Source organism: Schistocerca gregaria, chromosome 2 (assembly GCF_023897955.1).
Source record: "Schistocerca gregaria isolate iqSchGreg1 chromosome 2, iqSchGreg1.2, whole genome shotgun sequence".
NCBI lineage: Eukaryota > Metazoa > Arthropoda > Insecta > Orthoptera > Acrididae > Schistocerca > Schistocerca gregaria.
The window spans coordinates 225563968-225587966 of record NC_064921.1 but is presented as its reverse complement, the minus strand read 5'-3'; the positions used below and the strand labels follow the sequence as shown (position 1 = coordinate 225587966).

The following is a 23999-nucleotide window of genomic DNA, read 5'->3' as shown; positions in this document are numbered from 1 at the left end:
TAAGTCGGGACAAGTCGCATAAGAGGAGCAACAAAATGTGCGTTTCCGGTACCGGGAATCGAACCCGGGCCTCCTGGGTGAGAGCCAGGTATCCTAGCCACTAGACCACACCGGATAACGACGCAAGCGCTCCACCAGCAAACGCAGCAAGCACCTTCCCGCTATTTGGCGACAACTGCAAAAATTTACGTTTCCACTTTGTAGAACGGCATGCTCGGGACGTATCTCGTGGAGACGAACGCCAGCGATCATGAGACCAACCTGCGCCGGTGAATCCTGTTGTTACACCACGCACTGTGCTACGACAATTTACGAAAGCGACGATCACGCTTTGCTGCGCTATTTCCTTCGCGGGTAATCAGAGCTCTGGATTACGAGACAGAAAACGTTGGCAGCGGTGGGATTCGAACCCACGCCTCCGAAGAGACTGGTGCCTGAAACCAGCGCCTTAGACCGCTCGGCCACGCTACCTACGCGACCCAACGGCCACAGGAGCTGCGTTCTACCCCTCGAGAACACACGGCAATGGCACAAAAACGAGAAGTAAAAATTGGCAGCGGTGGGATTCGAACCCACGCCTCCGAAGAGACTGGTGCCTTAAACCAGCGCCTTAGACCGCTCGGCCACGCTACCTGCACCAGAGTTCGTGGCATTTGTAGAAAACAGTGCACGACACAACTTCCTGATCTTCTGCGACGCGTTGCTCATACATCGAACCTCAAACCACTGCACTTTTCGAATAGAGATTAACTACACAGGCAGCTGCCAGCGCTCTGGTGCGGCGGCATCGCGTGTTGATATTGAATCGGTAGTGCCACCTGCAGCCTGTGGAACATGAGCAAACAATCAGGAGGGCACCGTGATTTCAAACACTGGGTCACTATCGTCATTGCAGCGACAGCAAGGCAGAACTTTAAAAAGTGCCGTGACCAGGACTCGAACCTGGGTTATTGCGGCCACAACGCAATGGCAATGTCCTAACCACTAGACGATCACGGCCACGGAGCCACCGCCGAAAGTAGCCTTCTCGACTGCAAGTGGCGATGAACAGCAAAGCTCGGCCGACTGCGTCTCGCCACAGCTGTGTCACACGCGGTCTCCATCATATGCATACCTGCAAACGACCGTGCCTGCGCTCTTGGGACACTGAGCAGAGTGGTTAGCTGCATTCAACGCCCGTGGCAATGTCTTGCAGTCCTCCAAGTCTGTTGACCGCAGGTATGTGCCTCGATAAGAGGTGGACAGATGTCGCATCTCTCTCGCCGTCACTTGTGGCCGCGAACCATATTTTACGTAGTTTTCTGCAAGCGTCAGCGGAGCGTCAGTCGAGCTAAGTCGGGACAAGTCGCATAAGAGGAGCAACAAAATGTGCGTTTCCGGTACCGGGAATCGAACCCGGGCCTCCTGGGTGAGAGCCAGGTATCCTAGCCACTAGACCACACCGGATAACGACGCAAGCGCTCCTCCAGCAAACGCAGCAAGCACCTTCCCGCTATTTGGCGACAACTGCAAAAATTTACGTTTCCACTTTGTAGAACGGCATGCTCGGGACGTATCTCGTGGAGACGAACGCCAGCGATCATGAGACCAACCTGCGCCGGTGAATCCTGTTGTTACACCACGCACTGTGCTACGACAATTTACGAAAGCGACGATCACGCTTTGCTGCGCTATTTCCTTCGCGGGTAATCAGAGCTCTGGATTACGAGACAGAAAACGTTGGCAGCGGTGGGATTCGAACCCACGCCTCCGAAGAGACTGGTGCCTGAAACCAGCGCCTTAGACCGCTCGGCCACGCTACCTACGCGACCCAACGGCCACAGGAGCTGCGTTCTACCCCTCGAGAACACACGGCAATGGCACAAAAACGAGAAGTAAAAATTGGCAGCGGTGGGATTCGAACCCACGCCTCCGAAGAGACTGGTGCCTTAAACCAGCGCCTTAGACCGCTCGGCCACGCTACCTGCACCAGAGTTCGTGGCATTTGTAGAAAACAGTGCACGACACAACTTCCTGATCTTCTGCGACGCGTTGCTCATACATCGAACCTCAAACCACTGCACTTTTCGAATAGAGATTAAGTACACAGGCAGCTGCCAGCGCTCTGGTGCGGCGGCATCGCGTGTTGATATTGAATCGGTAGTGCCACCTGCAGCCTGTGGAACATGAGCAAACAATCAGGAGGGCACCGTGATTTCAAACACTGGGTCACTATCGTCATTGCAGCGACAGCAAGGCAGAACTTTAAAAAGTGCCGTGACCAGGACTCGAACCTGGGTTATTGCGGCCACAACGCAATGGCAATGTCCTAACCACTAGACGATCACGGCCACGGAGCCACCGCCGAAAGTAGCCTTCTCGACTGCAAGTGGCGATGAACAGCAAAGCTCGGCCGACTGCGTCTCGCCACAGCTGTGTCACACGCGGTCTCCATCATATGCATACCTGCAAACGACCGTGCCTGCGCTCTTGGGACACTGAGCAGAGTGGTTAGCTGCATTCAACGCCCGTGGCAATGTCTTGCAGTCCTCCAAGTCTGTTGACCGCAGGTATGTGCCTCGATAAGAGGTGGACAGATGTCGCATCTCTCTCGCCGTCACTTGTGGCCGCGAACCATATTTTACGTAGTTTTCTGCAAGCGTCAGCGGAGCGTCAGTCGAGCTAAGTCGGGACAAGTCGCATAAGAGGAGCAACAAAATGTGCGTTTCCGGTACCGGGAATCGAACCCGGGCCTCCTGGGTGAGAGCCAGGTATCCTAGCCACTAGACCACACCGGATAACGACGCAAGCGCTCCTCCAGCAAACGCAGCAAGCACCTTCCCGCTATTTGGCGACAACTGCAAAAATTTACGTTTCCACTTTGTAGAACGGCATGCTCGGGACGTATCTCGTGGAGACGAACGCCAGCGATCATGAGACCAACCTGCGCCGGTGAATCCTGTTGTTACACCACGCACTGTGCTACGACAATTTACGAAAGCGACGATCACGCTTTGCTGCGCTATTTCCTTCGCGGGTAATCAGAGCTCTGGATTACGAGACAGAAAACGTTGGCAGCGGTGGGATTCGAACCCACGCCTCCGAAGAGACTGGTGCCTGAAACCAGCGCCTTAGACCGCTCGGCCACGCTACCTACGCGACCCAACGGCCACAGGAGCTGCGTTCTACCCCTCGAGAACACACGGCAATGGCACAAAAACGAGAAGTAAAAATTGGCAGCGGTGGGATTGGAACCCACGCCTCCGAAGAGACTGGTGCCTTAAACCAGCGCCTTAGACCGCTCGGCCACGCTACCTGCACCAGAGTTCGTGGCATTTGTAGAAAACAGTGCACGACACAACTTCCTGATCTTCTGCGACGCGTTGCTCATACATCGAACCTCAAACCACTGCACTTTTCGAATAGAGATTAACTACACAGGCAGCTGCCAGCGCTCTGGTGCGGCGGCATCGCGTGTTGATATTGAATCGGTAGTGCCACCTGCAGCCTGTGGAACATGAGCAAACAATCAGGAGGGCACCGTGATTTCAAACACTGGGTCACTATCGTCATTGCAGCGACAGCAAGGCAGAACTTTAAAAAGTGCCGTGACCAGGACTCGAACCTGGGTTATTGCGGCCACAACGCAATGGCAATGTCCTAACCACTAGACGATCACGGCCACGGAGCCACCGCCGAAAGTAGCCTTCTCGACTGCAAGTGGCGATGAACAGCAAAGCTCGGCCGACTGCGTCTCGCCACAGCTGTGTCACACGCGGTCTCCATCATATGCATACCTGCAAACGACCGTGCCTGCGCTCTTGGGACACTGAGCAGAGTGGTTAGCTGCATTCAACGCCCGTGGCAATGTCTTGCAGTCCTCCAAGTCTGTTGACCGCAGGTATGTGCCTCGATAAGAGGTGGACAGATGTCGCATCTCTCTCGCCGTCACTTGTGGCCGCGAACCATATTTTACGTAGTTTTCTGCAAGCGTCAGCGGAGCGTCAGTCGAGCTAAGTCGGGACAAGTCGCATAAGAGGAGCAACAAAATGTGCGTTTCCGGTACCGGGAATCGAACCCGGGCCTCCTGGGTGAGAGCCAGGTATCCTAGCCACTAGACCACACCGGATAACGACGCAAGCGCTCCTCCAGCAAACGCAGCAAGCACCTTCCCGCTATTTGGCGACAACTGCAAAAATTTACGTTTCCACTTTGTAGAACGGCATGCTCGGGACGTATCTCGTGGAGACGAACGCCAGCGATCATGAGACCAACCTGCGCCGGTGAATCCTGTTGTTACACCACGCACTGTGCTACGACAATTTACGAAAGCGACGATCACGCTTTGCTGCGCTATTTCCTTCGCGGGTAATCAGAGCTCTGGATTACGAGACAGAAAACGTTGGCAGCGGTGGGATTCGAACCCACGCCTCCGAAGAGACTGGTGCCTGAAACCAGCGCCTTAGACCGCTCGGCCACGCTACCTACGCGACCCAACGGCCACAGGAGCTGCGTTCTACCCCTCGAGAACACACGGCAATGGCACAAAAACGAGAAGTAAAAATTGGCAGCGGTGGGATTGGAACCCACGCCTCCGAAGAGACTGGTGCCTTAAACCAGCGCCTTAGACCGCTCGGCCACGCTACCTGCACCAGAGTTCGTGGCATTTGTAGAAAACAGTGCACGACACAACTTCCTGATCTTCTGCGACGCGTTGCTCATACATCGAACCTCAAACCACTGCACTTTTCGAATAGAGATTAACTACACAGGCAGCTGCCAGCGCTCTGGTGCGGCGGCATCGCGTGTTGATATTGAATCGGTAGTGCCACCTGCAGCCTGTGGAACATGAGCAAACAATCAGGAGGGCACCGTGATTTCAAACACTGGGTCACTATCGTCATTGCAGCGACAGCAAGGCAGAACTTTAAAAAGTGCCGTGACCAGGACTCGAACCTGGGTTATTGCGGCCACAACGCAATGGCAATGTCCTAACCACTAGACGATCACGGCCACGGAGCCACCGCCGAAAGTAGCCTTCTCGACTGCAAGTGGCGATGAACAGCAAAGCTCGGCCGACTGCGTCTCGCCACAGCTGTGTCACACGCGGTCTCCATCATATGCATACCTGCAAACGACCGTGCCTGCGCTCTTGGGACACTGAGCAGAGTGGTTAGCTGCATTCAACGCCCGTGGCAATGTCTTGCAGTCCTCCAAGTCTGTTGACCGCAGGTATGTGCCTCGATAAGAGGTGGACAGATGTCGCATCTCTCTCGCCGTCACTTGTGGCCGCGAACCATATTTTACGTAGTTTTCTGCAAGCGTCAGCGGAGCGTCAGTCGAGCTAAGTCGGGACAAGTCGCATAAGAGGAGCAACAAAATGTGCGTTTCCGGTACCGGGAATCGAACCCGGGCCTCCTGGGTGAGAGCCAGGTATCCTAGCCACTAGACCACACCGGATAACGACGCAAGCGCTCCTCCAGCAAACGCAGCAAGCACCTTCCCGCTATTTGGCGACAACTGCAAAAATTTACGTTTCCACTTTGTAGAACGGCATGCTCGGGACGTATCTCGTGGAGACGAACGCCAGCGATCATGAGACCAACCTGCGCCGGTGAATCCTGTTGTTACACCACGCACTGTGCTACGACAATTTACGAAAGCGACGATCACGCTTTGCTGCGCTATTTCCTTCGCGGGTAATCAGAGCTCTGGATTACGAGACAGAAAACGTTGGCAGCGGTGGGATTCGAACCCACGCCTCCGAAGAGACTGGTGCCTGAAACCAGCGCCTTAGACCGCTCGGCCACGCTACCTACGCGACCCAACGGCCACAGGAGCTGCGTTCTACCCCTCGAGAACACACGGCAATGGCACAAAAACGAGAAGTAAAAATTGGCAGCGGTGGGATTCGAACCCACGCCTCCGAAGAGACTGGTGCCTTAAACCAGCGCCTTAGACCGCTCGGCCACGCTACCTGCACCAGAGTTCGTGGCATTTGTAGAAAACAGTGCACGACACAACTTCCTGATCTTCTGCGACGCGTTGCTCATACATCGAACCTCAAACCACTGCACTTTTCGAATAGAGATTAACTACACAGGCAGCTGCCAGCGCTCTGGTGCGGCGGCATCGCGTGTTGATATTGAATCGGTAGTGCCACCTGCAGCCTGTGGAACATGAGCAAACAATCAGGAGGGCACCGTGATTTCAAACACTGGGTCACTATCGTCATTGTAGCGACAGCAAGGCAGAACTTTAAAAAGTGCCGTGACCAGGACTCGAACCTGGGTTATTGCGGCCACAACGCAATGGCAATGTCCTAACCACTAGACGATCACGGCCACGGAGCCACCGCCGAAAGTAGCCTTCTCGACTGCAAGTGGCGATGAACAGCAAAGCTCGGCCGACTGCGTCTCGCCACAGCTGTGTCACACGCGGTCTCCATCATATGCATACCTGCAAACGACCGTGCCTGCGTTCTTGGGACACTGAGCAGAGTGGTTAGCTGCATTCAACGCCCGTGGCAATGTCTTGCAGTCCTCCAAGTCTGTTGACCGCAGGTATGTGCCTCGATAAGAGGTGGACAGATGTCGCATCTCTCTCGCCGTCACTTGTGGCCGCGAACCATATTTTACGTAGTTTTCTGCAAGCGTCAGCGGAGCGTCAGTCGAGCTAAGTCGGGACAAGTCGCATAAGAGGAGCAACAAAATGTGCGTTTCCGGTACCGGGAATCGAACCCGGGCCTCCTGGGTGAGAGCCAGGTATCCTAGCCACTAGACCACACCGGATAACGACGCAAGCGCTCCTCCAGCAAACGCAGCAAGCACCTTCCCGCTATTTGGCGACAACTGCAAAAATTTACGTTTCCACTTTGTAGAACGGCATGCTCGGGACGTATCTCGTGGAGACGAACGCCAGCGATCATGAGACCAACCTGCGCCGGTGAATCCTGTTGTTACACCACGCACTGTGCTACGACAATTTACGAAAGCGACGATCACGCTTTGCTGCGCTATTTCCTTCGCGGGTAATCAGAGCTCTGGATTACGAGACAGAAAACGTTGGCAGCGGTGGGATTCGAACCCACGCCTCCGAAGAGACTGGTGCCTGAAACCAGCGCCTTAGACCGCTCGGCCACGCTACCTACGCGACCCAACGGCCACAGGAGCTGCGTTCTACCCCTCGAGAACACACGGCAATGGCACAAAAACGAGAAGTAAAAATTGGCAGCGGTGGGATTCGAACCCACGCCTCCGAAGAGACTGGTGCCTTAAACCAGCGCCTTAGACCGCTCGGCCACGCTACCTGCACCAGAGTTCGTGGCATTTGTAGAAAACAGTGCACGACACAACTTCCTGATCTTCTGCGACGCGTTGCTCATACATCGAACCTCAAACCACTGCACTTTTCGAATAGAGATTAACTACACAGGCAGCTGCCAGCGCTCTGGTGCGGCGGCATCGCGTGTTGATATTGAATCGGTAGTGCCACCTGCAGCCTGTGGAACATGAGCAAACAATCAGGAGGGCACCGTGATTTCAAACACTGGGTCACTATCGTCATTGCAGCGACAGCAAGGCAGAACTTTAAAAAGTGCCGTGACCAGGACTCGAACCTGGGTTATTGCGGCCACAACGCAATGGCAATGTCCTAACCACTAGACGATCACGGCCACGGAGCCACCGCCGAAAGTAGCCTTCTCGACTGCAAGTGGCGATGAACAGCAAAGCTCGGCCGACTGCGTCTCGCCACAGCTGTGTCACACGCGGTCTCCATCATATGCATACCTGCAAACGACCGTGCCTGCGCTCTTGGGACACTGAGCAGAGTGGTTAGCTGCATTCAACGCCCGTGGCAATGTCTTGCAGTCCTCCAAGTCTGTTGACCGCAGGTATGTGCCTCGATAAGAGGTGGACAGATGTCGCATCTCTCTCGCCGTCACTTGTGGCCGCGAACCATATTTTACGTAGTTTTCTGCAAGCGTCAGCGGAGCGTCAGTCGAGCTAAGTCGGGACAAGTCGCATAAGAGGAGCAACAAAATGTGCGTTTCCGGTACCGGGAATCGAACCCGGGCCTCCTGGGTGAGAGCCAGGTATCCTAGCCACTAGACCACACCGGATAACGACGCAAGCGCTCCTCCAGCAAACGCAGCAAGCACCTTCCCGCTATTTGGCGACAACTGCAAAAATTTACGTTTCCACTTTGTAGAACGGCATGCTCGGGACGTATCTCGTGGAGACGAACGCCAGCGATCATGAGACCAACCTGCGCTGGTGAATCCTGTTGTTACACCACGCACTGTGCTACGACAATTTACGAAAGCGACGATCACGCTTTGCTGCGCTATTTCCTTCGCGGGTAATCAGAGCTCTGGATTACGAGACAGAAAACGTTGGCAGCGGTGGGATTCGAACCCACGCCTCCGAAGAGACTGGTGCCTGAAACCAGCGCCTTAGACCGCTCGGCCACGCTACCTACGCGCCCCAACGGCCACAGGAGCTGCGTTCTACCCCTCGAGAACACACGGCAATGGCACAAAAACGAGAAGTAAAAATTGGCAGCGGTGGGATTCGAACCCACGCCTCCGAAGAGACTGGTGCCTTAAACCAGCGCCTTAGACCGCTCGGCCACGCTACCTGCACCAGAGTTCGTGGCATTTGTAGAAAACAGTGCACGACACAACTTCCTGATCTTCTGCGACGCGTTGCTCATACATCGAACCTCAAACCACTGCACTTTTCGAATAGAGATTAACTACACAGGCAGCTGCCAGCGCTCTGGTGCGGCGGCATCGCGTGTTGATATTGAATCGGTAGTGCCACCTGCAGCCTGTGGAACATGAGCAAACAATCAGGAGGGCACCGTGATTTCAAACACTGGGTCACTATCGTCATTGCAGCGACAGCAAGGCAGAACTTTAAAAAGTGCCGTGACCAGGACTCGAACCTGGGTTATTGCGGCCACAACGCAATGGCAATGTCCTAACCACTAGACGATCACGGCCACGGAGCCACCGCCGAAAGTAGCCTTCTCGACTGCAAGTGGCGATGAACAGCAAAGCTCGGCCGACTGCGTCTCGCCACAGCTGTGTCACACGCGGTCTCCATCATATGCATACCTGCAAACGACCGTGCCTGCGCTCTTGGGACACTGAGCAGAGTGGTTAGCTGCATTCAACGCCCGTGGCAATGTCTTGCAGTCCTCCAAGTCTGTTGACCGCAGGTATGTGCCTCGATAAGAGGTGGACAGATGTCGCATCTCTCTCGCCGTCACTTGTGGCCGCGAACCATATTTTACGTAGTTTTCTGCAAGCGTCAGCGGAGCGTCAGTCGAGCTAAGTCGGGACAAGTCGCATAAGAGGAGCAACAAAATGTGCGTTTCCGGTACCGGGAATCGAACCCGGGCCTCCTGGGTGAGAGCCAGGTATCCTAGCCACTAGACCACACCGGATAACGACGCAAGCGCTCCTCCAGCAAACGCAGCAAGCACCTTCCCGCTATTTGGCGACAACTGCAAAAATTTACGTTTCCACTTTGTAGAACGGCATGCTCGGGACGTATCTCGTGGAGACGAACGCCAGCGATCATGAGACCAACCTGCGCCGGTGAATCCTGTTGTTACACCACGCACTGTGCTACGACAATTTACGAAAGCGACGATCACGCTTTGCTGCGCTATTTCCTTCGCGGGTAATCAGAGCTCTGGATTACGAGACAGAAAACGTTGGCAGCGGTGGGATTCGAACCCACGCCTCCGAAGAGACTGGTGCCTGAAACCAGCGCCTTAGACCGCTCGGCCACGCTACCTACGCGACCCAACGGCCACAGGAGCTGCGTTCTACCCCTCGAGAACACACGGCAATGGCACAAAAACGAGAAGTAAAAATTGGCAGCGGTGGGATTGGAACCCACGCCTCCGAAGAGACTGGTGCCTTAAACCAGCGCCTTAGACCGCTCGGCCACGCTACCTGCACCAGAGTTCGTGGCATTTGTAGAAAACAGTGCACGACACAACTTCCTGATCTTCTGCGACGCGTTGCTCATACATCGAACCTCAAACCACTGCACTTTTCGAATAGAGATTAACTACACAGGCAGCTGCCAGCGCTCTGGTGCGGCGGCATCGCGTGTTGATATTGAATCGGTAGTGCCACCTGCAGCCTGTGGAACATGAGCAAACAATCAGGAGGGCACCGTGATTTCAAACACTGGGTCACTATCGTCATTGCAGCGACAGCAAGGCAGAACTTTAAAAAGTGCCGTGACCAGGACTCGAACCTGGGTTATTGCGGCCACAACGCAATGGCAATGTCCTAACCACTAGACGATCACGGCCACGGAGCCACCGCCGAAAGTAGCCTTCTCGACTGCAAGTGGCGATGAACAGCAAAGCTCGGCCGACTGCGTCTCGCCACAGCTGTGTCACACGCGGTCTCCATCATATGCATACCTGCAAACGACCGTGCCTGCGCTCTTGGGACACTGAGCAGAGTGGTTAGCTGCATTCAACGCCCGTGGCAATGTCTTGCAGTCCTCCAAGTCTGTTGACCGCAGGTATGTGCCTCGATAAGAGGTGGACAGATGTCGCATCTCTCTCGCCGTCACTTGTGGCCGCGAACCATATTTTACGTAGTTTTCTGCAAGCGTCAGCGGAGCGTCAGTCGAGCTAAGTCGGGACAAGTCGCATAAGAGGAGCAACAAAATGTGCGTTTCCGGTACCGGGAATCGAACCCGGGCCTCCTGGGTGAGAGCCAGGTATCCTAGCCACTAGACCACACCGGATAACGACGCAAGCGCTCCTCCAGCAAACGCAGCAAGCACCTTCCCGCTATTTGGCGACAACTGCAAAAATTTACGTTTCCACTTTGTAGAACGGCATGCTCGGGACGTATCTCGTGGAGACGAACGCCAGCGATCATGAGACCAACCTGCGCCGGTGAATCCTGTTGTTACACCACGCACTGTGCTACGACAATTTACGAAAGCGACGATCACGCTTTGCTGCGCTATTTCCTTCGCGGGTAATCAGAGCTCTGGATTACGAGACAGAAAACGTTGGCAGCGGTGGGATTCGAACCCACGCCTCCGAAGAGACTGGTGCCTGAAACCAGCGCCTTAGACCGCTCGGCCACGCTACCTACGCGACCCAACGGCCACAGGAGCTGCGTTCTACCCCTCGAGAACACACGGCAATGGCACAAAAACGAGAAGTAAAAATTGGCAGCGGTGGGATTGGAACCCACGCCTCCGAAGAGACTGGTGCCTTAAACCAGCGCCTTAGACCGCTCGGCCACGCTACCTGCACCAGAGTTCGTGGCATTTGTAGAAAACAGTGCACGACACAACTTCCTGATCTTCTGCGACGCGTTGCTCATACATCGAACCTCAAACCACTGCACTTTTCGAATAGAGATTAACTACACAGGCAGCTGCCAGCGCTCTGGTGCGGCGGCATCGCGTGTTGATATTGAATCGGTAGTGCCACCTGCAGCCTGTGGAACATGAGCAAACAATCAGGAGGGCACCGTGATTTCAAACACTGGGTCACTATCGTCATTGCAGCGACAGCAAGGCAGAACTTTAAAAAGTGCCGTGACCAGGACTCGAACCTGGGTTATTGCGGCCACAACGCAATGGCAATGTCCTAACCACTAGACGATCACGGCCACGGAGCCACCGCCGAAAGTAGCCTTCTCGACTGCAAGTGGCGATGAACAGCAAAGCTCGGCCGACTGCGTCTCGCCACAGCTGTGTCACACGCGGTCTCCATCATATGCATACCTGCAAACGACCGTGCCTGCGCTCTTGGGACACTGAGCAGAGTGGTTAGCTGCATTCAACGCCCGTGGCAATGTCTTGCAGTCCTCCAAGTCTGTTGACCGCAGGTATGTGCCTCGATAAGAGGTGGACAGATGTCGCATCTCTCTCGCCGTCACTTGTGGCCGCGAACCATATTTTACGTAGTTTTCTGCAAGCGTCAGCGGAGCGTCAGTCGAGCTAAGTCGGGACAAGTCGCATAAGAGGAGCAACAAAATGTGCGTTTCCGGTACCGGGAATCGAACCCGGGCCTCCTGGGTGAGAGCCAGGTATCCTAGCCACTAGACCACACCGGATAACGACGCAAGCGCTCCTCCAGCAAACGCAGCAAGCACCTTCCCGCTATTTGGCGACAACTGCAAAAATTTACGTTTCCACTTTGTAGAACGGCATGCTCGGGACGTATCTCGTGGAGACGAACGCCAGCGATCATGAGACCAACCTGCGCCGGTGAATCCTGTTGTTACACCACGCACTGTGCTACGACAATTTACGAAAGCGACGATCACGCTTTGCTGCGCTATTTCCTTCGCGGGTAATCAGAGCTCTGGATTACGAGACAGAAAACGTTGGCAGCGGTGGGATTCGAACCCACGCCTCCGAAGAGACTGGTGCCTGAAACCAGCGCCTTAGACCGCTCGGCCACGCTACCTACGCGACCCAACGGCCACAGGAGCTGCGTTCTACCCCTCGAGAACACACGGCAATGGCACAAAAACGAGAAGTAAAAATTGGCAGCGGTGGGATTCGAACCCACGCCTCCGAAGAGACTGGTGCCTTAAACCAGCGCCTTAGACCGCTCGGCCACGCTACCTGCACCAGAGTTCGTGGCATTTGTAGAAAACAGTGCACGACACAACTTCCTGATCTTCTGCGACGCGTTGCTCATACATCGAACCTCAAACCACTGCACTTTTCGAATAGAGATTAACTACACAGGCAGCTGCCAGCGCTCTGGTGCGGCGGCATCGCGTGTTGATATTGAATCGGTAGTGCCACCTGCAGCCTGTGGAACATGAGCAAACAATCAGGAGGGCACCGTGATTTCAAACACTGGGTCACTATCGTCATTGTAGCGACAGCAAGGCAGAACTTTAAAAAGTGCCGTGACCAGGACTCGAACCTGGGTTATTGCGGCCACAACGCAATGGCAATGTCCTAACCACTAGACGATCACGGCCACGGAGCCACCGCCGAAAGTAGCCTTCTCGACTGCAAGTGGCGATGAACAGCAAAGCTCGGCCGACTGCGTCTCGCCACAGCTGTGTCACACGCGGTCTCCATCATATGCATACCTGCAAACGACCGTGCCTGCGTTCTTGGGACACTGAGCAGAGTGGTTAGCTGCATTCAACGCCCGTGGCAATGTCTTGCAGTCCTCCAAGTCTGTTGACCGCAGGTATGTGCCTCGATAAGAGGTGGACAGATGTCGCATCTCTCTCGCCGTCACTTGTGGCCGCGAACCATATTTTACGTAGTTTTCTGCAAGCGTCAGCGGAGCGTCAGTCGAGCTAAGTCGGGACAAGTCGCATAAGAGGAGCAACAAAATGTGCGTTTCCGGTACCGGGAATCGAACCCGGGCCTCCTGGGTGAGAGCCAGGTATCCTAGCCACTAGACCACACCGGATAACGACGCAAGCGCTCCTCCAGCAAACGCAGCAAGCACCTTCCCGCTATTTGGCGACAACTGCAAAAATTTACGTTTCCACTTTGTAGAACGGCATGCTCGGGACGTATCTCGTGGAGACGAACGCCAGCGATCATGAGACCAACCTGCGCCGGTGAATCCTGTTGTTACACCACGCACTGTGCTACGACAATTTACGAAAGCGACGATCACGCTTTGCTGCGCTATTTCCTTCGCGGGTAATCAGAGCTCTGGATTACGAGACAGAAAACGTTGGCAGCGGTGGGATTCGAACCCACGCCTCCGAAGAGACTGGTGCCTGAAACCAGCGCCTTAGACCGCTCGGCCACGCTACCTACGCGACCCAACGGCCACAGGAGCTGCGTTCTACCCCTCGAGAACACACGGCAATGGCACAAAAACGAGAAGTAAAAATTGGCAGCGGTGGGATTCGAACCCACGCCTCCGAAGAGACTGGTGCCTTAAACCAGCGCCTTAGACCGCTCGGCCACGCTACCTGCACCAGAGTTCGTGGCATTTGTAGAAAACAGTGCACGACACAACTTCCTGATCTTCTGCGACGCGTTGCTCATACATCGAACCTCAAACCACTGCACTTTTCGAATAGAGATTAACTACACAGGCAGCTGCCAGCGCTCTGGTGCGGCGGCATCGCGTGTTGATATTGAATCGGTAGTGCCACCTGCAGCCTGTGGAACATGAGCAAACAATCAGGAGGGCACCGTGATTTCAAACACTGGGTCACTATCGTCATTGTAGCGACAGCAAGGCAGAACTTTAAAAAGTGCCGTGACCAGGACTCGAACCTGGGTTATTGCGGCCACAACGCAATGGCAATGTCCTAACCACTAGACGATCACGGCCACGGAGCCACCGCCGAAAGTAGCCTTCTCGACTGCAAGTGGCGATGAACAGCAAAGCTCGGCCGACTGCGTCTCGCCACAGCTGTGTCACACGCGGTCTCCATCATATGCATACCTGCAAACGACCGTGCCTGCGTTCTTGGGACACTGAGCAGAGTGGTTAGCTGCATTCAACGCCCGTGGCAATGTCTTGCAGTCCTCCAAGTCTGTTGACCGCAGGTATGTGCCTCGATAAGAGGTGGACAGATGTCGCATCTCTCTCGCCGTCACTTGTGGCCGCGAACCATATTTTACGTAGTTTTCTGCAAGCGTCAGCGGAGCGTCAGTCGAGCTAAGTCGGGACAAGTCGCATAAGAGGAGCAACAAAATGTGCGTTTCCGGTACCGGGAATCGAACCCGGGCCTCCTGGGTGAGAGCCAGGTATCCTAGCCACTAGACCACACCGGATAACGACGCAAGCGCTCCTCCAGCAAACGCAGCAAGCACCTTCCCGCTATTTGGCGACAACTGCAAAAATTTACGTTTCCACTTTGTAGAACGGCATGCTCGGGACGTATCTCGTGGAGACGAACGCCAGCGATCATGAGACCAACCTGCGCCGGTGAATCCTGTTGTTACACCACGCACTGTGCTACGACAATTTACGAAAGCGACGATCACGCTTTGCTGCGCTATTTCCTTCGCGGGTAATCAGAGCTCTGGATTACGAGACAGAAAACGTTGGCAGCGGTGGGATTCGAACCCACGCCTCCGAAGAGACTGGTGCCTGAAACCAGCGCCTTAGACCGCTCGGCCACGCTACCTACGCGACCCAACGGCCACAGGAGCTGCGTTCTACCCCTCGAGAACACACGGCAATGGCACAAAAACGAGAAGTAAAAATTGGCAGCGGTGGGATTCGAACCCACGCCTCCGAAGAGACTGGTGCCTTAAACCAGCGCCTTAGACCGCTCGGCCACGCTACCTGCACCAGAGTTCGTGGCATTTGTAGAAAACAGTGCACGACACAACTTCCTGATCTTCTGCGACGCGTTGCTCATACATCGAACCTCAAACCACTGCACTTTTCGAATAGAGATTAACTACACAGGCAGCTGCCAGCGCTCTGGTGCGGCGGCATCGCGTGTTGATATTGAATCGGTAGTGCCACCTGCAGCCTGTGGAACATGAGCAAACAATCAGGAGGGCACCGTGATTTCAAACACTGGGTCACTATCGTCATTGCAGCGACAGCAAGGCAGAACTTTAAAAAGTGCCGTGACCAGGACTCGAACCTGGGTTATTGCGGCCACAACGCAATGGCAATGTCCTAACCACTAGACGATCACGGCCACGGAGCCACCGCCGAAAGTAGCCTTCTCGACTGCAAGTGGCGATGAACAGCAAAGCTCGGCCGACTGCGTCTCGCCACAGCTGTGTCACACGCGGTCTCCATCATATGCATACCTGCAAACGACCGTGCCTGCGTTCTTGGGACACTGAGCAGAGTGGTTAGCTGCATTCAACGCCCGTGGCAATGTCTTGCAGTCCTCCAAGTCTGTTGACCGCAGGTATGTGCCTCGATAAGAGGTGGACAGATGTCGCATCTCTCTCGCCGTCACTTGTGGCCGCGAACCATATTTTACGTAGTTTTCTGCAAGCGTCAGCGGAGCGTCAGTCGAGCTAAGTCGGGACAAGTCGCATAAGAGGAGCAACAAAATGTGCGTTTCCGGTACCGGGAATCGAACCCGGGCCTCCTGGGTGAGAGCCAGGTATCCTAGCCACTAGACCACACCGGATAACGACGCAAGCGCTCCTCCAGCAAACTCAGCAAGCACCTTCCCGCTATTTGGCGACAACTGCAAAAATTTACGTTTCCACTTTGTAGAACGGCATGCTCGGGACGTATCTCGTGGAGACGAACGCCAGCGATCATGAGACCAACCTGCGCCGGTGAATCCTGTTGTTACACCACGCACTGTGCTACGACAATTTACGAAAGCGACGATCACGCTTTGCTGCGCTATTTCCTTCGCGGGTAATCAGAGCTCTGGATTACGAGACAGAAAACGTTGGCAGCGGTGGGATTCGAACCCACGCCTCCGAAGAGACTGGTGCCTGAAACCAGCGCCTTAGACCGCTCGGCCACGCTACCTACGCGACCCAACGGCCACAGGAGCTGCGTTCTACCCCTCGAGAACACACGGCAATGGCACAAAAACGAGAAGTAAAAATTGGCAGCGGTGGGATTCGAACCCACGCCTCCGAAGAGACTGGTGCCTTAAACCAGCGCCTTAGACCGCTCGGCCACGCTACCTGCACCAGAGTTCGTGGCATTTGTAGAAAACAGTGCACGACACAACTTCCTGATCTTCTGCGACGCGTTGCTCATACATCGAACCTCAAACCACTGCACTTTTCGAATAGAGATTAAGTACACAGGCAGCTGCCAGCGCTCTGGTGCGGCGGCATCGCGTGTTGATATTGAATCGGTAGTGCCACCTGCAGCCTGTGGAACATGAGCAAACAATCAGGAGGGCACCGTGATTTCAAACACTGGGTCACTATCGTCATTGCAGCGACAGCAAGGCAGAACTTTAAAAAGTGCCGTGACCAGGACTCGAACCTGGGTTATTGCGGCCACAACGCAATGGCAATGTCCTAACCACTAGACGATCACGGCCACGGAGCCACCGCCGAAAGTAGCCTTCTCGACTGCAAGTGGCGATGAACAGCAAAGCTCGGCCGACTGCGTCTCGCCACAGCTGTGTCACACGCGGTCTCCATCATATGCATACCTGCAAACGACCGTGCCTGCGCTCTTGGGACACTGAGCAGAGTGGTTAGCTGCATTCAACGCCCGTGGCAATGTCTTGCAGTCCTCCAAGTCTGTTGACCGCAGGTATGTGCCTCGATAAGAGGTGGACAGATGTCGCATCTCTCTCGCCGTCACTTGTGGCCGCGAACCATATTTTACGTAGTTTTCTGCAAGCGTCAGCGGAGCGTCAGTCGAGCTAAGTCGGGACAAGTCGCATAAGAGGAGCAACAAAATGTGCGTTTCCGGTACCGGGAATCGAACCCGGGCCTCCTGGGTGAGAGCCAGGTATCCTAGCCACTAGACCACACCGGATAACGACGCAAGCGCTCCTCCAGCAAACGCAGCAAGCACCTTCCCGCTATTTGGCGACAACTGCAAAAATTTACGTTTCCACTTTGTAGAACGGCATGCTCGGGACGTATCTCGTGGAGACGAACGCCAGCGATCATGAGACCAACCTGCGCCGGTGAATCCTGTTGTTACACCACGCACTGTGCTACGACAATTTACGAAAGCGACGATCACGCTTTGCTGCGCTATTTCCTTCGCGGGTAATCAGAGCTCTGGATTACGAGACAGAAAACGTTGGCAGCTTTTTTTTTTTTTTTTTTTTTTGAAAATTTCTTTGGCCTCCCATCTCCCCTTATAGCCCGTCCTTTCGCTCTCCAAGTAACGCCTTCGTCGGCGAGCTTCTCAGCTATAGTTAGTGCTGTTGCCAGATGGAACTTAAACGAAAACGAACGTTGACCAAAGCAAAATGGAAATTAAGCCTCCTTCCTCTGAGGCATTGTTGGTGAAAGGGTTAACGGAAAGGTGTGGATCTTCACGGAAATCAAAGGAAACATGCGATTGCTCGTGAAGCGGAAAATAAAAAACAACTATATATTACTTTCGGAAATCAGTCAAAGAAAAATCCATTCATCACACAAAGCAAAACGCCATCCAGCAATGGAGAAGTCAATTAACACGGACGCTCACCGTGAAAAAATGGAAAAAAAAGGTGCGATGTTCACTCCAAAGAAACAAGAAAGAAAAGAAAAAATGCAATTCAATTAAGAAAAGCACACTAGCAATCCTGACCAAACTAAAAGCAAGTAAACACAATGAAATGTCCTCGCAGCATCACGATCCCATACCATAACATGGCAGAGTGGAAAACAAGAGGAAAATAAAGAAAGGAAAACAAAAATCCTCGCATAATACCATATACGACGCAATTCCGAAGGGAGAAATGCCTCCCGATTACGTTATATTTTTCGTTCCTGATACTGAATATATATGCATCGCTAAACGAATTCTCTCACTATCACGTCACAGTTTTAAGCAGGAAAGTGGAAAATTAATTAAGTCGACATCGGTAAGGAGCAAAAGCATGCGCCAAAGCGACATGCAAAAAATTTGCAAAAGTCATAACATAATCGGTACGAACACGGTACTTTCCGTGCTCAGTCCATAAGTAGGTGAGAAAATCCAAACGATCCGTCAGCTTGAGACAAAAGAGTGAATAAATTGTATGGCCGATTAACCAGATCGTGGCATTGCGTTTGGTGGATGGAAACGCCTTACACTGAGGTACGATTGCATCTGCCACTGTCACCTGCGCTATAGACACCCTGTTGACGAGACGAACCATATCCCGAGCAGTGTCCCACACAGCACGGAACCGACGGCACACGAAACGATGTTCAATGGTATCGTCGACATGGCACTCTTCGCATGCAGGGGACGGACTCAGATGAATAGAGTGCAGTTTAGCATTTGTAGGAATCGTGCCATTGACCACTTTATACCACGTGGCTCTGACAGGTGCAGGAAGCACGGGGGTGGTGATGTTGCGCCAAACTGTCCGCCAGTCAGAGTGCGGCAGGCGGTACTCCCACTTGTTTCTGGCCGGTAATCCCCGCAGAGCACGGACAATGTCGCCGACACGGCCCCCGCTGGTGCCACTATGCGCAAGATAGCTGCTGTTAAAATAAAAAAGCCGCACGTAATTCAGCGCAAAGGGTATGTGGCTGACAGAGACCGGAGCAACCACGGAAGGTGGGCGGTATTGGGTGAACAACCTGACCGTGGCACTGCTGGTGCCTTTCTCCAATACGGCAGTAGTCCGTTTGAGGAGGAGCGCCGCGCATTTGGCGGAAAAATCCACCAGTCCGAGTCCCCCATCGGCCGGATGTAAGGTGCACGTGGCTAACGAAACTTTGAAAATGTCCCCTTTCCAAAGGAGCCAGTAGACAGCCTGTTTAATAGCGCGATCTAGAAGCTTAGGAACCGGGAGAACCTGTGCTAAATACCACGCTCGAGCTAAGATGGTAGTGTTAATGAGATGCACCTTGTCATGGAGCGCCAAATGCCGGGCCGCATGAATTTTAACAACCGCCCTAATTGTGTGTAAGACGGGACGCCAATTCAGAGCCTCCATGCGCTGAGGATTATCAGATAAAATAACCCCCAGGACTTTGTGCTGCTGCACAACACTGAACCAATTTCGACGCACATGGCTCATGCGTGGAGTAAGAGGCAGCAAAACCGTCTTGTGAACATTCACAACGGCCCCCGTCGCCTTCTCAAAAAGCCGGAGAACAGAGTACAGGGTATCTACATCGGCCGGCCGACCCAAGAACACCCCAAGATCGTCGGCATAAGCCCAGCAAGTGAGGCGATCTTCCCCAAGTTGGATCCCGGGACACTCGCGGCAGATAGACCGCAGCAGCGGGTCGAGCGCCAAAGCGTAAAGTGTCATTGACAACGGGCAACCCTGTCTGACCGAGCGAGTTAGACGTATAGGCTGACTGAGGGACCCATTGACGATGACACTCGACGTGGCATTTCGCAAAAAACCCTGAACCGTGTGGGTAAACTTACGGCCAAAGCCCATTGCAACCATGACACGCCGCAAATAGGCATGGCCAACCCTGTCAAACGCATTCTGGAAATCGATCAACATAATGGCTGCCGACCGAACTCTGTTGCCGCGTACAAAACCGATACAGTCCCTATAGGCCAGAACGGCGTCAAAAATATTCCTGTCACGCACAGCACACGTCTGATGTTCACAGAGAACGCGCGGCATGACTTGCCGCAGTCTGTGCGCGACGCACCTCGCCATGATCTTATAGTCCGCGTTTAACAGAGTGATCGGTCGAACAGCGTGGATATTCGGCGTCGCTTTCGATTTTGGAATGAGCGTGATGCATCCCGCTGCAAATTCCGTTGGTAGAGGAGCGCCATTAAGAATTTCATTCGCGATACCGGTTAACGTATCGCGTAAAAGGTTAAAAAATTGCAAATAAAATTCAGCGGGAATGCCGTCCATTCCGGGAGATTTTCCCCTAGGACTTCGCTTGACAGCTTCGTGCAATTCATCGGACGTAAAAGCCTCATTAAGATGGACACGGTCTGTGCGACGTAAAGCATTTGGAATCCCCTGTAAAAGACGACGCAGCGCAGCGGGTTCGACATCAACGTCCCGAAAGAGAGACTCAAAATGTGCGTGGATTTCCCTCTCAATCGTCACCCTGTCGGAAGTCTTTGTTCCATCCCGAGTGACCCACGCATTAAAGGCCAATCGTTCGCGCATCTTCCGCTCTCTGTTAAGATGATATATAGAGAGCGGCTCCCCGTCTACGGCACCCACAGGTTGGCACCGAGTAACCGGCCCTCTACCCTTTCGCCGCAGATCGGTCAAAAGTTCGGCCTGAAATTGTTTAAAAATGGGAAGAAGATGCGGCTGGGCCGTAACTTGGCGGGCGAGGTCCTTCAAACAGCTCTGATAAAACTGTGACGTCGAGCGACGCCAGTGCGCTGCGTCTCGGCTAAAATTAATTAAAAAGGTCCGGACTGCAGGTTTGGCAGTGCCAACCCACCACCCGAGAACGCTACTATCACCGGGTTTAGCCTGCAAAAGTTTGTGCCACATATCAGTGAAGGACTGCTGAAAATGAGAGTCGGCCAGCAGGCTGCAGTTAAACTTCCATAAATTTGGGCGATAGGAAGGCCTAAAAAATGGAAGCGAAAGTTCACAAAAATAACTGCAGTGATCTGAAAAAATAACCGGCCTGACCTCAGATCGAGCCACCGGGGCCGCAAGTAACGATGACACATAGATCCGATCAAGTCGGCTGTGTCCCTGTGGATAAAAATAGGTAAATTGGGTGTCAACCGGGTGGAGCATTCGCCACGTGTCCTGCAGATTAAAACTTGTGAGAAGCGTGTGGAGTTCCTGACACTTGTTGGGGCGCGGCTCCTGATCGCGGTCATCGGTGACCGCATTAAAATCACCGCCGAGAATTAAATGAGCGGAATTCCGGTGCAGAACCTCACACAGCTCCTGACTATAAAAGAGCCGCCGCGCCGCGTAGTCGCTACCGGAAGGAGCATAAACATTAACAAACGTGACGCCTTCAATAATGCACGCAATAGCGCGGCCAGTAGGGAGACACTCGATATTAGTAACATTGAGCCCGGGGCAGACTAAAATAGCTGTACCGGTGACACTGTCTGACACTACATTATCCACAATAACGTAGTCACTCAGATCGGTTAAAAGCAGGAGAGCCTCCCGTGTCACTTCTTGCAAAAAAGCGACGTGGCAACGGGTTTCACATAAAAGAGTTTTTAATGCAAGGACCTTATGAGGACTACGCATTTTGTTAACATTAACAGTAAGTATGTGCCACCGACGCGTGTCAGGAACCATACACAACGCAAGGAGCAACAAATACAGTGTGCACAAGAAGCGAGGCAGTATCGCTGCGAAGATAACGCGGAATGTAGACAAGATCGGCAAAAATGGCATACCGACAGGTGGCAGGTATCATACACAAATTACACACGAAAGAAGGGTCTACAATAACAGTCACAAGGGCGCCCCCAAAGCAAAGCAACACGTGAACATGAACGGCAAAAACGATCCAACGCAGGCTACCGAACGCCAAGCACAGCTAAAACACCAACAATTAAGGAGATACAACATACACATACAATAAGAGGTGCCCCGGCTCAGCGAGGACGACGCAGTCGAGCGACAGGCCCGGTAAAACAAACAACCCGCCAACGCCGTGCACAAAAGTAAATCAAAGGCACACAGTGGCACAAGGAAAAGTTGTGTGCGCTACCAAACGACGGAGACAATCGACAACAACGATAAAAGACATCCCCAAAAGGTGGAGACAGGAGACATAGGTGAAATATCAAAAATATACGGACAGAGTAAAAGGACATGTGCGCCGCCAATATTATACCATGCAGCTCGTCGGCATGAGCGATGAGACATTGCCTCCAACGGGGGGCACACACCAGACACAGCAAAGTCAATAAATAACAATAAGAAAAAAAAATTCAAAGAAGCGTGCACAACGGTGGAAGCATTGGCGTCACAAGGGGCACACACTGTTTCAACACAAACGACTAAAAATTCCGCCAGCGGACAATAAACACCAGACACTTTCAAAGGCTAAAACGTGGGTCCGCAAAAAAAATTGCATGCTCATGTGCTGCTAAAACAATGCAAGAAAATGGCAAGCACAGTAAAATATGTCTGCAACGGATGTCACACATCAGACGCGCGAAAAAAAAAAAGTATACGCACCACAAAAGCGGCACACGCACCGGTAAGACAGCACATGGTATTGAGATTAACGGGGTAAACACACAAAAACCACGTGTCAGGCCCCATTGACAACAAAACTACACAAGTATGTGAAAAATAAATGCGCACATCTGGAAAAGCAACCGTGTATCCGTAACGATCCAAGTGAGCGGCAAGAACGACTAAAATGTGCCGCCGACGAGCGGCTGGCACCCAACACATTGAAAAATACCAAACACATTTAAAATACACAACAAATAAAAACAGACAACGACGGGTGCAGTGGCACTGCCAAAATTACACTCGCGTGCGAAAATACAGGTTAAAACGCGCAACAGACCGGTGTCACACAAATAGACAAGAATACGCCACAAAAAACAACGTTAAACTTAGGCAACGGCGGATGCAATCACGCTGCCAAGCAAAGAGCAAAGTCACGCTACGTACCGGCTCCAGTGCCGTCGTTCACCTCCACGTCCGCCGCCCAGTCGCACTTATCACCAGAAAACACGGGGGGCTGAACCACCTCCGTGTCCATACTAACAGCGGCACCGGAAGGAGCCGCCGTGGCAGGTCCAGCGCCGACGGCAGAAACAGGTCCAGAATCCTGTGAGTGCGGCCGGATGCGACGGCAATGTGAGTCGTCCGATTTACGTTTGGATGCCAAGTGTGCAGGCGACACGCCCTGAACAACGTCCATCGCCATACCGCTTGCCACAACGGGCTCCTTTTTAGTAAGGAGAACCTTTAGCTGTCGAACTTTCTCGTCCCGCTTGGATTCCGCGGAACTCACGGACGCCTCGGGCTGACTGCAAGCAACAGGACGCTGCCGACGGCGATCGGAAGCCGGCGCCTGCCGCGAGTCAACAACCGCGCGCTGCGAGGCCCGTTGCAATTTCTTTTGCTTAGAAGTGGACTTGTACGGTGGAACACAAGTCACCACCGGGGACGGCGTCCGCGCCTTACGAAAAGAAACACCTGAAATACTCGCGCTGCGAAAGCGGCTAACGTTTTCAGCCCTCTCAGTAGGCCTTTCGCGACGCGGTTTGGGTTCCGCGGGGGCGTCAAGACGCTCCTCACGATCGACAGCAACGGTGGCAGAAGCGGACACATTCTCATTCATAACAGAGGGAGCAGCCTCTGAAACGGGTTCCGATACGGACAGCGTTACAGCTGCCGGTACAGGGTCAGACACAATCGATAGTTCAATTCTATCAACAGCCTGCGTGTCAGGCACAGTGGCTGCTACATCCACAGGCAAAGAAATCACAGGCAACGTCGGGGAGCTATCAGCAACAGGAAC

At 53.5% G+C, this 23999-nt stretch overlaps 53 non-coding genes across 53 annotated transcripts; all 53 read right to left on the bottom strand.

The window, feature by feature from the left end:
• Nucleotides 1-43: 43 nt before the first annotated feature.
• Trnae-cuc (transfer RNA glutamic acid (anticodon CUC)) lies at nt 44-115 on the bottom strand. Its single transcript has one exon. It is a non-coding gene; the product is annotated as a tRNA-Glu (tRNA).
• Nucleotides 116-389: 274 nt separating this feature from the next.
• On the bottom strand, nt 390-471 carry Trnal-cag (transfer RNA leucine (anticodon CAG)). Its single transcript has one exon. It is a non-coding gene; the product is annotated as a tRNA-Leu (tRNA).
• Nucleotides 472-551: 80 nt separating this feature from the next.
• Nucleotides 552-633, bottom strand: Trnal-aag (transfer RNA leucine (anticodon AAG)). The gene has a single exon. It is a non-coding gene; the product is annotated as a tRNA-Leu (tRNA).
• A 288-nt stretch (nt 634-921) lies between these two features.
• On the bottom strand, nt 922-999 carry Trnah-gug (transfer RNA histidin (anticodon GUG)). Its single transcript has one exon. It is a non-coding gene; the product is annotated as a tRNA-His (tRNA).
• A 375-nt stretch (nt 1000-1374) lies between these two features.
• Trnae-cuc (transfer RNA glutamic acid (anticodon CUC)) lies at nt 1375-1446 on the bottom strand. The gene has a single exon. It is a non-coding gene; the product is annotated as a tRNA-Glu (tRNA).
• Nucleotides 1447-1720: 274 nt separating this feature from the next.
• Nucleotides 1721-1802, bottom strand: Trnal-cag (transfer RNA leucine (anticodon CAG)). Its single transcript has one exon. It is a non-coding gene; the product is annotated as a tRNA-Leu (tRNA).
• Nucleotides 1803-1882: 80 nt separating this feature from the next.
• On the bottom strand, nt 1883-1964 carry Trnal-aag (transfer RNA leucine (anticodon AAG)). The gene has a single exon. It is a non-coding gene; the product is annotated as a tRNA-Leu (tRNA).
• A 288-nt stretch (nt 1965-2252) lies between these two features.
• Trnah-gug (transfer RNA histidin (anticodon GUG)) lies at nt 2253-2330 on the bottom strand. The gene has a single exon. It is a non-coding gene; the product is annotated as a tRNA-His (tRNA).
• A 375-nt stretch (nt 2331-2705) lies between these two features.
• On the bottom strand, nt 2706-2777 carry Trnae-cuc (transfer RNA glutamic acid (anticodon CUC)). The gene has a single exon. It is a non-coding gene; the product is annotated as a tRNA-Glu (tRNA).
• A 274-nt stretch (nt 2778-3051) lies between these two features.
• Nucleotides 3052-3133, bottom strand: Trnal-cag (transfer RNA leucine (anticodon CAG)). Its single transcript has one exon. It is a non-coding gene; the product is annotated as a tRNA-Leu (tRNA).
• Nucleotides 3134-3213: 80 nt separating this feature from the next.
• On the bottom strand, nt 3214-3295 carry Trnal-aag (transfer RNA leucine (anticodon AAG)). The gene has a single exon. It is a non-coding gene; the product is annotated as a tRNA-Leu (tRNA).
• A 288-nt stretch (nt 3296-3583) lies between these two features.
• Nucleotides 3584-3661, bottom strand: Trnah-gug (transfer RNA histidin (anticodon GUG)). Its single transcript has one exon. It is a non-coding gene; the product is annotated as a tRNA-His (tRNA).
• Nucleotides 3662-4036: 375 nt separating this feature from the next.
• Nucleotides 4037-4108, bottom strand: Trnae-cuc (transfer RNA glutamic acid (anticodon CUC)). The gene has a single exon. It is a non-coding gene; the product is annotated as a tRNA-Glu (tRNA).
• A 274-nt stretch (nt 4109-4382) lies between these two features.
• Nucleotides 4383-4464, bottom strand: Trnal-cag (transfer RNA leucine (anticodon CAG)). The gene has a single exon. It is a non-coding gene; the product is annotated as a tRNA-Leu (tRNA).
• Nucleotides 4465-4544: 80 nt separating this feature from the next.
• Nucleotides 4545-4626, bottom strand: Trnal-aag (transfer RNA leucine (anticodon AAG)). The gene has a single exon. It is a non-coding gene; the product is annotated as a tRNA-Leu (tRNA).
• A 288-nt stretch (nt 4627-4914) lies between these two features.
• Nucleotides 4915-4992, bottom strand: Trnah-gug (transfer RNA histidin (anticodon GUG)). Its single transcript has one exon. It is a non-coding gene; the product is annotated as a tRNA-His (tRNA).
• Nucleotides 4993-5367: 375 nt separating this feature from the next.
• Nucleotides 5368-5439, bottom strand: Trnae-cuc (transfer RNA glutamic acid (anticodon CUC)). Its single transcript has one exon. It is a non-coding gene; the product is annotated as a tRNA-Glu (tRNA).
• A 274-nt stretch (nt 5440-5713) lies between these two features.
• Nucleotides 5714-5795, bottom strand: Trnal-cag (transfer RNA leucine (anticodon CAG)). The gene has a single exon. It is a non-coding gene; the product is annotated as a tRNA-Leu (tRNA).
• An 80-nt stretch (nt 5796-5875) lies between these two features.
• On the bottom strand, nt 5876-5957 carry Trnal-aag (transfer RNA leucine (anticodon AAG)). The gene has a single exon. It is a non-coding gene; the product is annotated as a tRNA-Leu (tRNA).
• A 288-nt stretch (nt 5958-6245) lies between these two features.
• On the bottom strand, nt 6246-6323 carry Trnah-gug (transfer RNA histidin (anticodon GUG)). Its single transcript has one exon. It is a non-coding gene; the product is annotated as a tRNA-His (tRNA).
• A 375-nt stretch (nt 6324-6698) lies between these two features.
• Trnae-cuc (transfer RNA glutamic acid (anticodon CUC)) lies at nt 6699-6770 on the bottom strand. Its single transcript has one exon. It is a non-coding gene; the product is annotated as a tRNA-Glu (tRNA).
• A 274-nt stretch (nt 6771-7044) lies between these two features.
• Nucleotides 7045-7126, bottom strand: Trnal-cag (transfer RNA leucine (anticodon CAG)). The gene has a single exon. It is a non-coding gene; the product is annotated as a tRNA-Leu (tRNA).
• An 80-nt stretch (nt 7127-7206) lies between these two features.
• Trnal-aag (transfer RNA leucine (anticodon AAG)) lies at nt 7207-7288 on the bottom strand. The gene has a single exon. It is a non-coding gene; the product is annotated as a tRNA-Leu (tRNA).
• A 288-nt stretch (nt 7289-7576) lies between these two features.
• On the bottom strand, nt 7577-7654 carry Trnah-gug (transfer RNA histidin (anticodon GUG)). Its single transcript has one exon. It is a non-coding gene; the product is annotated as a tRNA-His (tRNA).
• Nucleotides 7655-8029: 375 nt separating this feature from the next.
• Nucleotides 8030-8101, bottom strand: Trnae-cuc (transfer RNA glutamic acid (anticodon CUC)). Its single transcript has one exon. It is a non-coding gene; the product is annotated as a tRNA-Glu (tRNA).
• Nucleotides 8102-8375: 274 nt separating this feature from the next.
• Nucleotides 8376-8457, bottom strand: Trnal-cag (transfer RNA leucine (anticodon CAG)). Its single transcript has one exon. It is a non-coding gene; the product is annotated as a tRNA-Leu (tRNA).
• Nucleotides 8458-8537: 80 nt separating this feature from the next.
• Trnal-aag (transfer RNA leucine (anticodon AAG)) lies at nt 8538-8619 on the bottom strand. Its single transcript has one exon. It is a non-coding gene; the product is annotated as a tRNA-Leu (tRNA).
• A 288-nt stretch (nt 8620-8907) lies between these two features.
• On the bottom strand, nt 8908-8985 carry Trnah-gug (transfer RNA histidin (anticodon GUG)). The gene has a single exon. It is a non-coding gene; the product is annotated as a tRNA-His (tRNA).
• A 375-nt stretch (nt 8986-9360) lies between these two features.
• Nucleotides 9361-9432, bottom strand: Trnae-cuc (transfer RNA glutamic acid (anticodon CUC)). Its single transcript has one exon. It is a non-coding gene; the product is annotated as a tRNA-Glu (tRNA).
• A 274-nt stretch (nt 9433-9706) lies between these two features.
• Nucleotides 9707-9788, bottom strand: Trnal-cag (transfer RNA leucine (anticodon CAG)). Its single transcript has one exon. It is a non-coding gene; the product is annotated as a tRNA-Leu (tRNA).
• Nucleotides 9789-9868: 80 nt separating this feature from the next.
• Nucleotides 9869-9950, bottom strand: Trnal-aag (transfer RNA leucine (anticodon AAG)). The gene has a single exon. It is a non-coding gene; the product is annotated as a tRNA-Leu (tRNA).
• A 288-nt stretch (nt 9951-10238) lies between these two features.
• Nucleotides 10239-10316, bottom strand: Trnah-gug (transfer RNA histidin (anticodon GUG)). The gene has a single exon. It is a non-coding gene; the product is annotated as a tRNA-His (tRNA).
• A 375-nt stretch (nt 10317-10691) lies between these two features.
• On the bottom strand, nt 10692-10763 carry Trnae-cuc (transfer RNA glutamic acid (anticodon CUC)). Its single transcript has one exon. It is a non-coding gene; the product is annotated as a tRNA-Glu (tRNA).
• Nucleotides 10764-11037: 274 nt separating this feature from the next.
• On the bottom strand, nt 11038-11119 carry Trnal-cag (transfer RNA leucine (anticodon CAG)). Its single transcript has one exon. It is a non-coding gene; the product is annotated as a tRNA-Leu (tRNA).
• Nucleotides 11120-11199: 80 nt separating this feature from the next.
• On the bottom strand, nt 11200-11281 carry Trnal-aag (transfer RNA leucine (anticodon AAG)). Its single transcript has one exon. It is a non-coding gene; the product is annotated as a tRNA-Leu (tRNA).
• A 288-nt stretch (nt 11282-11569) lies between these two features.
• Nucleotides 11570-11647, bottom strand: Trnah-gug (transfer RNA histidin (anticodon GUG)). The gene has a single exon. It is a non-coding gene; the product is annotated as a tRNA-His (tRNA).
• A 375-nt stretch (nt 11648-12022) lies between these two features.
• Nucleotides 12023-12094, bottom strand: Trnae-cuc (transfer RNA glutamic acid (anticodon CUC)). The gene has a single exon. It is a non-coding gene; the product is annotated as a tRNA-Glu (tRNA).
• Nucleotides 12095-12368: 274 nt separating this feature from the next.
• On the bottom strand, nt 12369-12450 carry Trnal-cag (transfer RNA leucine (anticodon CAG)). Its single transcript has one exon. It is a non-coding gene; the product is annotated as a tRNA-Leu (tRNA).
• Nucleotides 12451-12530: 80 nt separating this feature from the next.
• Nucleotides 12531-12612, bottom strand: Trnal-aag (transfer RNA leucine (anticodon AAG)). The gene has a single exon. It is a non-coding gene; the product is annotated as a tRNA-Leu (tRNA).
• A 288-nt stretch (nt 12613-12900) lies between these two features.
• Nucleotides 12901-12978, bottom strand: Trnah-gug (transfer RNA histidin (anticodon GUG)). The gene has a single exon. It is a non-coding gene; the product is annotated as a tRNA-His (tRNA).
• Nucleotides 12979-13353: 375 nt separating this feature from the next.
• Trnae-cuc (transfer RNA glutamic acid (anticodon CUC)) lies at nt 13354-13425 on the bottom strand. Its single transcript has one exon. It is a non-coding gene; the product is annotated as a tRNA-Glu (tRNA).
• Nucleotides 13426-13699: 274 nt separating this feature from the next.
• On the bottom strand, nt 13700-13781 carry Trnal-cag (transfer RNA leucine (anticodon CAG)). The gene has a single exon. It is a non-coding gene; the product is annotated as a tRNA-Leu (tRNA).
• Nucleotides 13782-13861: 80 nt separating this feature from the next.
• Trnal-aag (transfer RNA leucine (anticodon AAG)) lies at nt 13862-13943 on the bottom strand. The gene has a single exon. It is a non-coding gene; the product is annotated as a tRNA-Leu (tRNA).
• Nucleotides 13944-14231: 288 nt separating this feature from the next.
• Trnah-gug (transfer RNA histidin (anticodon GUG)) lies at nt 14232-14309 on the bottom strand. Its single transcript has one exon. It is a non-coding gene; the product is annotated as a tRNA-His (tRNA).
• A 375-nt stretch (nt 14310-14684) lies between these two features.
• Trnae-cuc (transfer RNA glutamic acid (anticodon CUC)) lies at nt 14685-14756 on the bottom strand. The gene has a single exon. It is a non-coding gene; the product is annotated as a tRNA-Glu (tRNA).
• A 274-nt stretch (nt 14757-15030) lies between these two features.
• Nucleotides 15031-15112, bottom strand: Trnal-cag (transfer RNA leucine (anticodon CAG)). The gene has a single exon. It is a non-coding gene; the product is annotated as a tRNA-Leu (tRNA).
• An 80-nt stretch (nt 15113-15192) lies between these two features.
• Nucleotides 15193-15274, bottom strand: Trnal-aag (transfer RNA leucine (anticodon AAG)). The gene has a single exon. It is a non-coding gene; the product is annotated as a tRNA-Leu (tRNA).
• A 288-nt stretch (nt 15275-15562) lies between these two features.
• Nucleotides 15563-15640, bottom strand: Trnah-gug (transfer RNA histidin (anticodon GUG)). Its single transcript has one exon. It is a non-coding gene; the product is annotated as a tRNA-His (tRNA).
• A 375-nt stretch (nt 15641-16015) lies between these two features.
• Trnae-cuc (transfer RNA glutamic acid (anticodon CUC)) lies at nt 16016-16087 on the bottom strand. The gene has a single exon. It is a non-coding gene; the product is annotated as a tRNA-Glu (tRNA).
• A 274-nt stretch (nt 16088-16361) lies between these two features.
• On the bottom strand, nt 16362-16443 carry Trnal-cag (transfer RNA leucine (anticodon CAG)). Its single transcript has one exon. It is a non-coding gene; the product is annotated as a tRNA-Leu (tRNA).
• An 80-nt stretch (nt 16444-16523) lies between these two features.
• On the bottom strand, nt 16524-16605 carry Trnal-aag (transfer RNA leucine (anticodon AAG)). Its single transcript has one exon. It is a non-coding gene; the product is annotated as a tRNA-Leu (tRNA).
• A 288-nt stretch (nt 16606-16893) lies between these two features.
• Nucleotides 16894-16971, bottom strand: Trnah-gug (transfer RNA histidin (anticodon GUG)). Its single transcript has one exon. It is a non-coding gene; the product is annotated as a tRNA-His (tRNA).
• Nucleotides 16972-17346: 375 nt separating this feature from the next.
• On the bottom strand, nt 17347-17418 carry Trnae-cuc (transfer RNA glutamic acid (anticodon CUC)). Its single transcript has one exon. It is a non-coding gene; the product is annotated as a tRNA-Glu (tRNA).
• Between the last annotated feature and the right edge of the window lie 6581 nt (nt 17419-23999).